This window comes from Ostrinia furnacalis, unplaced genomic scaffold (genome assembly GCF_004193835.3).
Source record: "Ostrinia furnacalis isolate ACB-3 unplaced genomic scaffold, ASM419383v2 OfSCF0802, whole genome shotgun sequence".
NCBI classification, from domain to species: domain Eukaryota; kingdom Metazoa; phylum Arthropoda; class Insecta; order Lepidoptera; family Crambidae; genus Ostrinia; species Ostrinia furnacalis.
In genome coordinates, this window is record NW_021131041.1 from 967025 (window position 1) to 982307 (window position 15283).

Below are 15283 nucleotides of genomic sequence, written 5' to 3' on the forward strand. Positions count from 1 at the left end.
TTACTGGATCCCCGGGGAAGAGCTCGACGGATGCAAGTATGTGTGCACTGTGCAAGTGTGCACGCGGCGGGGGGCGGCGCGCGTGTGTGTGTCGCAGCGGCGCGCGGCGTAGCCCCCCTCTACGAGGAACTACGTCGTAGCATGCTACGAATTATGGCGCAGCTATGTATGCTACGAATTTTCGTAGAGATCGCAGATTGATATCATTTTAACTTAATTTCGAATTCGACAATGAATGCTTCAATTGAAGCAATATAAGAAATAATGTGATCGAAGGTTGTCCGTCTCGATTCGTCTCTATTAGCGTCGTGTGCCGGTCGGATCCGTCCGGGTGCCGTCGTCGTCGCGTCTGCCATTCACTGTCGGCAAATATTTCCATGAACATTTTCTTTTTGCTTTGTACTCGCGTATGCAAAGAGGTGATAAATCTACAAGATTATACTCGCGTGTGTTTGCGGCCGTGCTCGCGGTTCTGACAGTTATAATAATTGGTTTGGAATACTTGATCGTCTTTTTGGATTAGGACATGAACTTAACACTACACTACATATTACACTTTTTACGAAACCTTTGATCGCTATAATATACTTTTTATTCGTGAAACAAATGTACCGAATAACAAGAAGCGTTTTATAGGTAATATTGGTAAATCAAACGTTTTCGTGCGTTTTTTTCCAGCTATGTATGTATTTTAAAATAATAAAAAAAAAACTTAGTTAATCACGTCAATTTCGGCAATGTATTGTTGTAGGTAATTAATAAAGTCGTCAACAATGCAGATCTATTATATCTACATATATTGTATGTCGTTACAATCCGTGTGCAAATAACTCTAAAGCTCTTTAAGAGCTTTTTAAATATCGTAGAGTTGTAACTTTTGTGTTACACGTGATTGTCAGGTGGCGAGTTACAGAACAAAGATTCTATCAATATTTGAACACGAATTCTTTTAGAAGTGCTTTCTTAAATAAGTAAAATCATTTTTCTTTTTTCTTTGCTTTCTTAATATATAGGCCAGTAGAATTAAACACAAAAATTGATTAAATCGGAAATTGTTAAAATAACATGCAATGCGTTGAATGTTCTGTATGTGATTTAATTTATGAGAACTACGCAGACTATGAAAAAGTTTTGTACAAAATGTAACGGAAGACATAAACAACCCATTACAATAGACCCGGAGACATTATAGCGCGGACAAGTTTAGCCTTGGCCAAGTAGACTGCGTCAGGACTCTGCTGCGGCGTGTAGAAAGGTTTAGGGTCTAAAAGGCTTACCATCATAACTATTTAATTAAAATGTATAAATATAATTAACAAACGTTCGCTATGTCGATAAGCTATGGAGTCTTGATAGAATAACAATCCCCACTAAAGCTCCATAATTGGCTTGGGTACCAGGCATTATTGTAGAAGGTTTCTTATCGTCATTAATTTTCTACCAACTCTTACAATTTCCGCGTCTTATTATTTCTTTCGATAAGCACTAAGCTCCGATGGAAAAGGGTTAATAGGGTATCAATAATTTTAATGTACAGTCATGGAATGAAAAGGTTCGTCAGTTTTCAAATTGATTCCTTCAACGAATCGCGAACACATATTACCTTTGGAAACTATGTTACAGAATAATCTCGAGTTAGAGAAAATAATCTTTAACTGTTCGTCAGTAAAGTTCAAAATTATTCAGATCAAAGTTGTTTGACGATTTATCTTGTCAAGAAGATTATTATGATTGATAAACTAAAACCTTCTTGTTGGTTCAACCTGCCATTATTATTTCTATTAAATAAAAAAAAACGATTGTCAATTGGTCAATGTCATCATTGCATTGCACTGATGGGATAGAAAAATAAACAAGCAAAACCTTATTCGTTAGCAAACGTCATATTTATTTAAATGTTAGCAGCACTGTTTCTTGCCCTGTTATGTTGGCAGGTTTGACTCTCACAGTACCTAGTGCAAGCGAAAACCGACACTAAGGTGACGAACCTTTTCATTCCGCGACTGTACATCTAAGTATCTCGTTATTGTCAATTCGTAAAAAAATCTCTTATTAATTCTTGAGCTGGTAAAATTCGTTTCGAAACTCATTATAATTTCTGCAAGTAACATTTTATGGCGACTTGTCATACAAAAGTTGGATTGCAAGAATCATATAGCTGTCCTAATTAAATAAATAATGTAATTATTTTTCTACTTTTTAGTGTAATTTTTTTGAGTCAGTTTAATTTTTATAATACATAATAGTTCTGGTGATGATTAACTACAGATAAATCTGATCTGGTCATTTTAGTGTACCTACTCTCATTTTGCTGTATTGTTTTATGAAAAACATGTTCTACAACGATATACGAGTTGTGTTCAGAAAATATCAGGAATTTTGAAATTATGTGATTTTGAGTCTGATTTATTTTTATACATAATGAATTATGATAAAATTTTCAACTCTTTTCGTTGTTTACTTTTTCTGTGAAGAATTTGAATTAGGTTTTGCTTATAAAATGAAATGAAAAATGTTTGAAATGTTAACAATAGCTTTTGGCGAGTCTGCTATGAGTGAAACAAGGGTTTACGAGTGGTAAAATTGTATCTAAGAAGACCATGAAGGCGTAGAAGGTGACAATGAAACGCGCGTCGCCGAAAGATGTAAAGGCTATTTCAAAGATTTGAGAAGTATTTTGAGAATTAGAAGAAGCGCTAGCACACGTGCATAATGTATAATAGGGACTACATATTTTAAATGCGACAATATTAATTTAGATGAATAAATAAATACTTTTTTGTAAAAACGAAAATTCCCGTTATTTTTTTAACAGACAGATGTGTAACATGAATATTTTGAAGTACTTACATCTTCTATAAATGATTTGTACAAATTCTTTTTCCCTGAAATAAACCTGAATTTTCTGTGGTCCGGATAATTTTGACGAGTTTTAAATTAATATTTTCAAGACTACTTAGTATTGTAGTTCTACCTTTTCATCTCTTTTAATCATCAAAGCGTTCAGAACCCGGTGATTTGCAGATTCTGGGTTATATTAATTTTACCAGGATATTTAGCATTCGAGGAAAAAACAATTGAGAAATTAAAATTTGAATTTTCTCGGATTTGCGGAGGTTCCATGAGTGCTTTGCCTTTTAACGGAAGCCATTTAATTTTGAGATAAATTGAGATTACCTCAAAGAAAAGAAATAATCACTCTCCGATGTTACGGCTCGTGGTATGTTTGCTACTTTGGCGGCGCGATATATGCTTTGTGATATTAAACAACAATATCAACGATGCGAGTCAGCATGCGTAACGCATATTCTCGGCAAGCATGTGTGTATAAATGGGAGACGTTGCCTCGGTTTGCGCCGCGCCTTACGAAGCTTCGAAGTTTCCTTTAAGTAATTACGCAACTTAGATAATTAATATTAACGGCACTATCTGCGCTTGTGCTCTTTTAATAACTTCCTCGTAGACAACTTCGCCTGTAAAACCTTTGGGAAGTGTTTATTGGAAATCTTTGGTGTTGTTCATAATTTGTTCTTTTTCAGGGCCGATGCTCGTTGCTTCGTGTAAATCATTACAAGAAGAAAATATAAATTTGTTGAATATAAGCTTATGACTTATTTCTACCTAAACCATCCCAGAAATATTCGCTCCACTTTACCAGTAGTAAATTAGTAAACCTCCGTATTAACTAATTGAAAATGAACCGAAGCAAGTACGATAACATTGTCATTCAGAATGAAATCAGTAAGCAGAATCAGAATAGATTAATACCAAACGTGGCTGTTGGAAGTGTTTTACTCAAGACAACAAAAGTTACTAATGATATAGCAATTCCTCTAAGCTTGAAGCAATGTCAGTTATTTTTCACACTGTTCACACTTGGACGATAACAGCGTCTTGAGAAAAATTCTCGTCATATACTTTCTTGAAAAGGATATGAATCCAGTCAAGGGTGAATTCCTCGCGCTATAGTGTAAACTTAGAGATCGCAAGAAGGGAGGGCACGTTTGTGTTGAAAAGAATAAAATCTTTAATCCTATTACTTCCTGTAAAATGGAAAGACATATTGTTAAGATTGTTTTTCTTTGTTTGCACAAATAAAGGAAAATACTCTTAGCCGCATATAAGGCGGATTTTACTGATATTTAATGTTAGAAAGCCGACTTTATTTGAGACCGTAGAAATTATTCACGGGTTTTAGTCTGCGGGCTGCCGTCCGTCAGCCAGAGTTGATGTGAGATACGCTAGTGTTAATTAGTCAAAGAATTTAGCATTTAAATTACAATTCGACCTGTTCATTGGTTTTAGATGGCAATCAATTTACAAAATGATTGTGACCAATAGATAAATTCCGACAAACTATATGGATAATTGATTTTTAGGTTACATTATAATTTTCTTAGAGATTCTTGAAGAATATCAGCTATAAATAATAGGTATATCCGCCTAAAATAAAGGCATAAACAGTTAGATGTAAACGTTAGTTGACCTTCATCTTTGAGAAGTGTATTGGCGCGGAGTATAAGCGGGGAAATCTCACGAAGTGATTACTTTCAAACTTGGCGGTGCATCTGGACCAACCTGATGGTCCTATCGGTAGGCCAACTCTCACCATTAGTTGGAGGCGTCAAAAATGTTTCGCTTCTAAAAATGAGCAAAGTTAGCGGCGCATCAGTTAGCTGAGCTCGTGTAACGTCCGCCGTCGGCTCTTCGGCACCTGTCACGAGTCCCGCGTGTAAATCAGAATAACTGGCAGTGCTTATTTTTTAAGGGCTGTCGTTTTACGGATTATTTTAGGTTTGCTGACATTATGGAGGAATGTAGTTGGTTGCTTGTGTATATCGAGTGGTCTGTCGGAGTAGCTCACTTCTTCTTTTCGTGTCGACAACAAACCTACACAGTGTCAGCCCAAAACTCCGCCACAAGAGTGGCGTTGTCAGTAGCACTCAACTAAGAGCATTAGAATTAGAACTTGGACTTAGATTTTTAGGATTAATAATATTAATAATTAAGGATACTTTATTGAAGCTGGCATATGCCAAAGATTGCAGGTGCTTTTGATTGTTTATTAGCGAAACTCAAGGCTATTAACTTAAAAGATTCCATCTTAAATATGTAAATAACGTATAAAGATTCCACTTGCTTACTGTAAGGCGGTGTGATATCGGAGATAATTAACTCATTACATTGATGGTGCGTGTTCTCATACGTCAAATCCTAAGCCATCGCTTAGGCTTTACGAAACACAGTAGATAAGCTAATCTCTACGAACGATATCTGGGGGCACGGCAGTGCCCCCACCAAGTCGAGCAAAAAAGCGGCACGGCCGTACCATCCTTTTCTCGAAGCAATTCAGGCCATTTTCGACCGCCTGTAACTTCGTTGTGGATAAAACTAGAAGGCTGAATTTTCATTAGCTATGCAGGCATTGTAAAGACACGGTATATTTAAAATTTCATTCAATTTGAACCAGTAGTTTAAGAATTATAACGGGTCAAAGTTACTTAATTTTGTCACTCACTGACTCACTGACTCACTGACTGACTCACCGATCATCAAAATTCTAAGGCACTTCTGGCAGACCTAGAAGCTTCAAATTTGGAATATAAGTAGTGTTTGGTGTATGAATCAAGGAAAAACTAAAATATTTGGGGGCACGGTAGTGCAACCGCCAAGTCGAGTAAAATTTTTCAATTTCGGTCCAGTTTTCTAGATACATAACTGCTGTCTACAAAATACAAAAAGAAATGAGATCCCATCAAAAACAATACTTGTCAAAAAAACCAAGTCTCGCAACTCAGTTGTTCTACGGTAAAAAGTTGTGAGATCCATGTAATACCAAGTCCAGGCCAGGAAATCTTTAACGTTTTACATAAATATATTGACTTGGCCATCGCATGAAAACACGTGTAAATTAAATTATTTAGTGCGATGGCCAAGTCAATAATTTATGTAAAACGTTAAAGATTTCCTGGCCTGGACTTGGTATTACATGGATCTCACAACTTTTTACCGTAGAACAACTGAGTTGCGAGACTTGGTTTTTTTGACAAGTATTGTTTTTGATGGGATTGGTTTTTGTAATTGTGTCTTAACGTATCCAATGTTAGAGGATAAAGCTAAAATATTGGGGAAGCCACTCGTACTAATTGATTAGATATTCTGTACTTTGCCTATTGATGTAAAATAATACGAAGCCATGTGATTGATTTGCGAAAAATAAGCGGAAAATAAATTCTAACGTAATTATTTTGATCATTTAAGCTTTTTCAATTTGTGTAAATCGTCAGGCAATTACAATAAAATCTTACATTATAGAATTAAGAAAGACTAGCTCTCGAACCACAAAGAAGGGATTTAATTATAAATGTATGCTGTTATAACGTGCATCAGAAGGTGGTTACTATGTTAAGCAATCGATCCGACTGAGCCATGTCTACCTATGGAGACTTAAGTAATAGGTAATAGGCAGTCCAGCATCAATGATGTGACTTCAGTTGTTACAGTCACACAGGAATACACTTTGAAGGTTATAGAAAACATTTCTTACATTAAACACCTCTTACATGAAACGTATTACGTGTGTAAACTATCCTTTTTTAATAATATATTCAAATTGAAATGGCACCAAAAGCTTTCGACGAAGTGTTAATGTTTTTTTTTTACAAAAATACGGATTAAATTAATAATCCAGCCAGCGGTGGGGTGGCGAGAGAAAGCCGTATGCAAATATCAAAATGTTATATTTAAAGTGGTGTTTCATTTATTAATCCCATGTATCACGGAGAGATTACTTAGCGTGTAGCGCGGGTTATGTCGACTTGTGTGTGACCTTTCTGTGAAGTTTACAACACATTAATAAATAAAAAACAAAGCAAATGCACGTCCATTTTAATACCCTTCCCGCACATTCAGCGCATCTGCTCTCAATATCACTGAAAGCCTTTGACTGTCGCAAATTAGCATCGCATGTAAGGATTTGAATCTGTCAATAAACTTCAAAGTGCGCTTAGTACTACCTAAAAGCCTTACTGGTGTATCAGAAGTCAGCGAATTGCGAGCCAGCCCAGACGTACCTTTGAGTCGTTGCAATCAGCTAAAACCCCACATACGAACTATTTAATATGCTGTCCTTTAATCTCAGGCCACTTAATCAAATAGTTACACCCCTCGCCGTGCCTCGTAACAGATGTCTCTTCGGGAATAGTCGCTATAGTCTCTATAAGTGAATATGAATAATTCTGCATGGAAAGTATTCGCCAACCTCCGTCCGGTTCGGTAGTTCGATTAAGTAATAAGTGTCACACACAAGAGCTGGTGGCCGTCTGTATAGTTCGTTAAGGGACGCTTCTGAATTCAATCTTTCAGATAGTTTACAGCATTTAAATACGAACATTCATATAAACCTAACAACTTATTGCTCAGAAATTTTACGGTTCTTGGACACAAACGCGTAGCTTCTAGCTCAGTAGACAAGAAATCTATGCGTGTAGGAATAAAAAGTAGTTTACTTAAATACTCCTACATTGGTTAAAAATAAGGATAAATAGATGTCAGTGTGAGTTGAAAATTGCTGAGCGCAATTTTGTTTAATTTATATTGTTGGTAGCATTAATGTAATATCTGGGGGTTTTAATACTATTAGTAATGTAGAGCCTTAACTGTGGCTTGAACCTAATTTTGGGCGTTTTTTAACTAGACAAACGATTCTCTCGCTTACGAAGTAAGGGCCACAGCTGCGATAAACAAATTAATCACCCATCGGACCAATCACTTAGCGAGATTCAAATCAAACCTAGAGCAGCTTGTCCTAAGTGTAACATGTCGGTAAGAGTTCTACGTAAAAGATAATGTAGGTGACGCATCCAAGCGTCCGAAGTTATATGAACCCAATTAATTATTTCCATAATCTTTTTTTTATCGCTTCGGCCAAAACGCCTGAGCTTTCTGAAAGGTTATAACATAAAGTCACCTCTTGTTCTAGTTTAGTGAAACAAAGTTTAAACCTGCATAAAATATGTGGCTTTGAGAAAAGTTGGCACATACTCGAATACGTACTCGCACTACTGCAATAAAGGTCAAGTAAATAACATCGGCAACGCAACAAATCGAAATCAATAATTCCTTTCGAGCGATGGTTGAGCACACGGGCGGGTTGCTATCAACACTTAATTACCTCCGTACAGTTTCCGGCCGAGTGGGCGCCCTAGCGTCCCAGATCTAGCTATCTGTTGGTTTACTCGCGATACGAAAGGAAGATTCATTTATTGACGATATCATACTCAAAGTCAAAGCTGATACATGCATAGACACGGCACACAGGTGCCCAGGCTAAGTCTCAAAAGTTAATTTAATTGCCGATCGATAAAATCGTAATTATCTGAAAGTTCGCTTTGCAATTAAGAAGATAGCTCGTATTTTCGTTTCGCTAGAGAACACAAGTAGGTACCTCAATGTCAGTCATACTGGCTTATAGAGATGTTTAGGCGTTGATATTATAATCTTTTTCTACTCTATTTAAGCGTCTTAGGACTGCGAGCTTTGCATTTAGCCTTTGTCTAGCGAGGTTCAAGATCCAGTACTAGGAACAATCACGCTATGAATGTAACGTTATAATAATTACTTAGCTTTTATTATCCTTATGCTAGTTTCTGAAGCTATACGAGAAATGTTAAAAGTGCCAAAAATACAAAATTCAATATCTTCGCCTAGATAATATGCCTTCAAGGATCCGTTTGATAGTTCAGCAGGTGCCAGGTAACCAATGCCAAAGTGCAGCGCTTTAAGGCACGGCCCTTGGGAGCGGGCTCCCTCGTGCAAGCCCGGGGAGCACTTGCGATAGTGACTGACAAAGACGAACTTTGATAAATTCCGCGACGAATGCTCTCGCTTTTAAATTGCGTTTGCAGTCAAAGAGGCTTTGGCGGTGACCTTGAAGAACACTTGAAGCTTTATATCGGTGCATTACATTCTTATTAAATATTGCCTATTTCATATCCATTTTCTTAAAGGAAGGTACCGTTCCGTGGCTTACCCACTAAACTGTTGTAATGTTCTGTTCATTTCCATAAATCAGCTAGTAGTACAAAGAGGCAAAGCATGTTTGTAAGATGGGGATAGCGGTGCGGGTTGCACAATAACTAAATGTCGATGTATAACTTTACTGCATATCTGAATTGTACAATTGTTTGTTATCTATATATATAAAAGAAAGTCGTATTAGTTACTTCGCTTATAACTCAAGAACGGCTGAACCGATTTAGCTAAAAAATTGTCAGGGAGGTAGTTTAGAGCCAGGAGAAGGACATAGGATACTTTTTATCCCGTTCGAAATTAAAAAAAAGTCTGCTTATTTATAGTCCAGTCAATGAATGCCTTAACGACGGTGTAGAGAGAAATCCGTGGAACACAATTTCTGACCTCGGGACTTTATTTAGCCTAGTTAGGTGGTGAACATAGCAAAAGTCCCCGCCCTTAGCCCTTGAGCCGGCAGGGAGAGGGGGGTTTAAAGGTACCACTTTTCGGTTTTTCGCTTAATCCTCGGAAACTATGCGTCCTAGTGACATGACTACTATGAACCAAAAAAAGCCTATTCAATTTGCTACAGGTGAGACCGTCAAGTTTTTCTATATCTTGTATAGTTTTTGCGGCATCTGCTCTAGAAGGTCTGTAAAATTGGAAATTTTATTGTTGTCTTACATGTTCCTTTCAGGAGAAAATCGACTAAATCAACATTGAGCAAACACTATAGACATGCGGGAGCATGTTAAGCCTAGTTCCATGGAGGGGACTGCACCGTGCGTATATTTAGACGAACCAATTAGAGCCACTTTTGACTCCTCATCATTCAAAAACTACTGTGCATTAACACTTCAAATTTGGCTCATGTATTGAGACTTGCAAGATGTACATCAGCTTCAAATTTCATAAATATACCTCAAACGGTTATTTAGGTATTGACGTTCAAAAATCGATATTTAGAGCACTACTATCTATCTATCACATGTGAAATGTTAAAATTTACTGGTTTTTTATTTGTTCCTTTGTATTTACATAACTACCTTTCTGGATGCCAAATTTGAACCTTCGAGGTCATCTGGAAGTGGTTAGAATTTGGTCTATAGGTCAGACATGTAGATTTTTGGACGTCAATATCTAAAGAACCGTTTGAGGCATATTTATGAAATTTGAAACTGATGTATATCTTGTAAGTCTCAACACATGAGCCAAATTTGAAGTGTTAATGCACAGTAGTTTTTGAGTGATGAGGATTCAAAAGTGGCTCAAAGTGATTCGTCTAAATATACGCACGGTGTAGTCCCCTCGCTGGAACTAGGCTTAACATGCTCCCGCATGTCTAGAATGATTGCTCAATGTTGATTTAGTCCATTTTCTCCTGATGGGAACATGGAAGACAAAAATAAAATTTCCAATATTACAGACCTTCTAGAGCAGATGCCGCGAAAACTATACAATTTATAGAAAAACTTGTCCATCTCATCTGTAGCAAATTGAATAAGCTTTTTTTGGTTCGTAGTAGTCTAGGACGCATAGTTTCCGAGGATTAAGCGAAAAACCGAAAAGTGACACCTTTAAACCCCCCTCTCCCCGCCGGCTCAAGGGCTAAGGGCGGGGACTTTTGCTATGTTCACCTCCTAACTAGTCTAAATAAAGTCCTGATGTCAGAAATTGTGTTCTACAGTTTTCCATCTATAATGCTTTATTGACTGGACTATATTGCCATTAAGGCGGAACAAAGTTCGCCGGGTCAGCTAGTCCTAAATAAAATAAAATAAACTCTTGAATACTTTCTTAGTCCATCGCATTTTTATGTTTAGGTAGGCATACTCGTAGGTACGAGTATTACGCCAAAAACAAAAGTTCAAATAGCTGGTGAAACCGTCAATACTAAATATCATTCATCAATTATTTCACCGACGCGAGCAAAATGTAGAAATTTTATTTCGCTACAGATCCCCGCTAATCCTAAACGAAAGGATAATCTGCTTTTTATTATATTGCTTTCGTGTTCGAGTATCACGTTGTGTCGCGGGCTTTTCATTTCTCGCAAAAATATGAGTTTCTGCTGCTTATACGTATACCTACTAATTAGTTTACCATTTCTTGCTCCATGCAGACGCGTGAATCGATAATATTCTAGCTCTCATCGCTGCTTGAAAGCACTCATGGCGCAGTATTATGTTACGACCATTAATGGCCGAAAAATCACACTCATAAACAAGCTCGACCCCTCGCTAGTCTCACAAACACACGGCCGAATGAACACCAAACATCAGTAGAAGGGGTCTGGTCTCCCCACACTATTGGCGAAAAATATTAAAATTTCGTCCCTTAGGTTTCGCGTGTACTTACTTTACCAATACGCGCACTAATTGGTTTCGAAGCCCTGAATGTATGGTTTCCCTCGGCCATGGCGTTAAGGTCTACATTGGTAGATAAAGTTCAGTCGGATCGTTTTGGTTTGTTCACATGAGCTTCAACATTGTTTACACAACGCATTTCCTGAAAACTTCCGCGATGAAAACAATATTATTTTAATATCCATAATAATATATCATTTCAATTTACAAACAGAAATATGTTCCCTCTCGTTCCCACTGACACTTTTGATTAAATGGCCGGCAATGAAACACAGCCAGGGCACACGAGTCTTGGAAAGTGTATCCGATATTGTAACCGCAACGAAGAAGCAGGAATATTATAACCAGTGATCAGTGATTGATCTCCTTAAACTTTGACACATGACCATGACGAAAAACATAGTCTTAGCGCAATCAAAATGGTGTATTCTATAGTAAAATCGTATAAAAGTGCTTGTGTAAGTATCAGCATTAATATTGGAACTTACTGATAAAAACCGCAAATATTTTTTATAAAACTTCACGCACCGGGTTGTATTAAATACATGTATTAGTGCTTAAATTCTGGGAGCTTATTGAAATGCGTTAATGGTGTTCTTATTTTGCTAATTATGTTTTTAGTCAGTGCTCACTAGACCGTGAAGTGGTTTATATTTACAAAATAGCTTTTGCCGTGGCTTCATCCGCGTGAATTAGGGGATACATTTTGGAAAATCCTTTCATAGTACACCCTACCTAGGTACTTGCCCTGAGTCTCTGGGGTCCAGATGTAGGGGCTTAAGCTGTGCGTTGATATCAGTCAGTCGGTCAAAAAGAAATTTCTATTTTCCACGCAATGATTATGTTTTTTCTCATGATAAGAACCTTCCTTGAAAACCGTTCTCAAGTTTTGCGCTTAACAACACAATCTGCGGTGAACATTATTTAACATCAGCCGTCAAAGTTTTAATGCTACTTAAAGAACCTGCAATGTTGCTACATTTTCATAGAAAAACAAGATTTAGAATAGGTACAAGATGTAAAAGCAGCAGAGTGTTAAAATAAGAAAATGTTAGGTATTTACTGCCTTACGTTTCCACGAACCGCTACCACTTTTGTGTGAGATGGAAGAAAGTGCCTGCAAATGGCACTCTAAAGTATTAGAAAGCTGTTTCGTCGTTGAAAAGACGGATAGCTGTGTTTTTTCGGTTGTACCTACACTTATGATTGTCTGTTTGGATATATTCCTGTAGTCTAAATGGCTTACCTAGTATAATGTTTGTGCGATGTTTAATTAGACTTGACTTCATCTCGGGGGATTTCGGGTCTCTAAGCTGCCTCGAAGGGTACAAGCAAGAATATTCGTAGAAGAATGATACAATATTAATAGGTTTCATTATACCTACACCTACAACTCGGAGTATCAGAAAAAATAAAATAATATCATTCATTAAATATGAAATAATTTATGTATGAGTATAAGTTACCTCTAATAAAGTATGGCGACAAATTGCTCTGTCGTACTAAACACACATTTAAGTAGTTGTGACTTGTGAGCAAGTACGAACTCTTATAAGTATGATGTTCCTAAGTAACATGCAAAGTTGAATTTGTTTTATATCGTGCTTGGAGTTACTTTTGCTGAACTCATAAGGCTATTTACTTGGCTTGATAGCAAAGTTCGTTAACTACAATCGATTTATTACGATTAGAGTAATATAAGATAAATGCCGATGAAAATAGTTCGTGTGTAATAAGCTGCACCAGGGCTTAAAACCAGTGCAATATGAGCCACGTTACTTGAAATTGTGTTGATAACAAAATGGAGGCCTTGAATGGAATCCCCTGAAACCAAACAAAGGTACGTGAAACTAAAAATAACGAACTTGCCGCAGCTCTGTGATCAAAAGGGGGCGTTTAAAATAGGTTTGACATAAAAGTCATGTACGACAGGGGGCGGACGCGAGGCAATTAAACAAAACCACCGGCGCTGGCGACGGGTGAACAAAGCAAGTGGCGCAGATTTTGTTTGCGGACACAGTGGCTAATAAAAAGATGAGAAAAAAAAACTGTAACCCGACTATGGAAAAAATCGACGCGTTCGGAATTGATGATTGTGCGTTCAATTTAAAATGTTACCTATGTTACTCGGGTCATAACAACAAATCGATTGACACCTTACTGATTAAATTAGGATGAATAGTTGAGGCGCTATGGAGGAAAAAACTTGATGTTTTTCCTCAAAACTTCAATTACAAAGTCCACAAACCATCAGAAGTATGTTGTGAGCCTCGAAAACATAAATTGTTTGACTCCTTGTACAAGATGATCGTCTGACTTGACGGGAAGTTCCAAGCTTTGATTATAAAGATGATGCCTTTACTTGAAGGAGCGCATTGATATCACACTATTATGTTATTTAATGTGCAGTTGGACGGCGCTTCTCGCGCGCCGAGTGCGTTAATAAAACAAGATTAACCAACTTCAATGGAAGTTTTCTGTTGTATTTATTTTACAGTCAGCGATTTGAAGCATGAATAAGTATTGGCGATATTGCTTTCGTTGTCCTGAAAAATAGCTAACCTTAAGACCTGATACGATATATTTTTTTATTTCAATAAATGCTGGGCACCATAAGTAAAGAAAGACAAATTATACGATCTTTATGTGCGTAGTGACCCCTCGTTGAGTCTTCCTTTGACCATGTGCTAGATACGCAGTTATGAAAAGGCAAAAGGACATTCTGTTTTCAGAAAAAGTAAACAGGCACGGTGCACCCCTCTTGATTAAGGCGATTAGAGTCCTCAATGACCTTGAGCGTTTGACCTTCACGCTTCGCACAACACCCGCGCACCCCGCACGAAAACTCCGATTTGACACCGATCAAAAATACACGGGCATAGGTAGGTACAGAATAGAAGCTCTTTCTTCATACATTACTGCCTATTATTTTAAACTTGAATTGATGAACCTTGATGTCGATGTCATTCAACCCAGGCGCAAGTGATCGCCCGAAATGTTCTAAACTAGCGCACCGTATAGTAAGGTATTATTATATATTTAACAAAAATTACAAATCCATGAACATTTTGTATAGGATAATATTTTTTATTTTATTTTATTTAGCTTAAAATGTATGTTGTGTGTAAACTATGTTTGTTCGGGTGGAATTTTGCAAGCTGAATTAGTTACGGCCGAATACTGAAACACTACTCAAATCTGTCACTCAGCTGACGGGCTCCTAAATTTAAGTATCCTTCAATTTTAAATGGTATTCTCAAACGCTACTCAACGGATTTGAAGCCGTGATCAGCTAAGCAGCTCTCAAATGTTTACATAATGGCAACATTTACCAAAAAAAAGTATGTTTTCATTTACACAAATGATGACTTTACGTTTTTTATACATTACACGCAGCATCATTTGGTTATGTATTGTATTTTATACATATACTCAATCAACTTAACATAGAACAGTTTATTTTTAGTTAGTATTATATATAAATCTCGTTTTATTATATAAAAAAATTAACGCTTGCATTTTTATTTAATTAAAAAAAAAATTTAAAGGTGATACTTTTTATTGTTGAAATCTATTAAGTGGCGATCGTGGACCGAAACGTAACCACAATTAGATAATAGCGTCCAAGCATGCCTTAATTCAATCGTATCGTCTGACTGAACGTACTCTATGAACAACTCTGACATAAAATATATTGTCAAACAAAGGCTGGGTTGTACCATCTTATTTTAAATTTGACAAAAGTCAAATATCTGTCAAACTCCATACACAAAAACACCGGTTATCGCCAAAGCTACGGTCAAAGTTAGGTCACGTCAGGTGGTGCAACTCAGCCAAAGAAAAAATTCATTTTGATCGCTAATGTCAGTTTGCAGCGAGTGACACAACCTCCCCGTCTGAAGGCC

The 15283-nt window shown here is 37.0% G+C and overlaps 1 protein-coding gene across 1 annotated transcript in view; it reads left to right on the forward strand.

The window, feature by feature from the left end:
• The window catches only part of fry (microtubule binding protein furry), a 208825-nt gene that overhangs the window by 149891 nt on the left and 43651 nt on the right, over window positions 1–15283 (forward strand). The window lies entirely within an intron of this gene.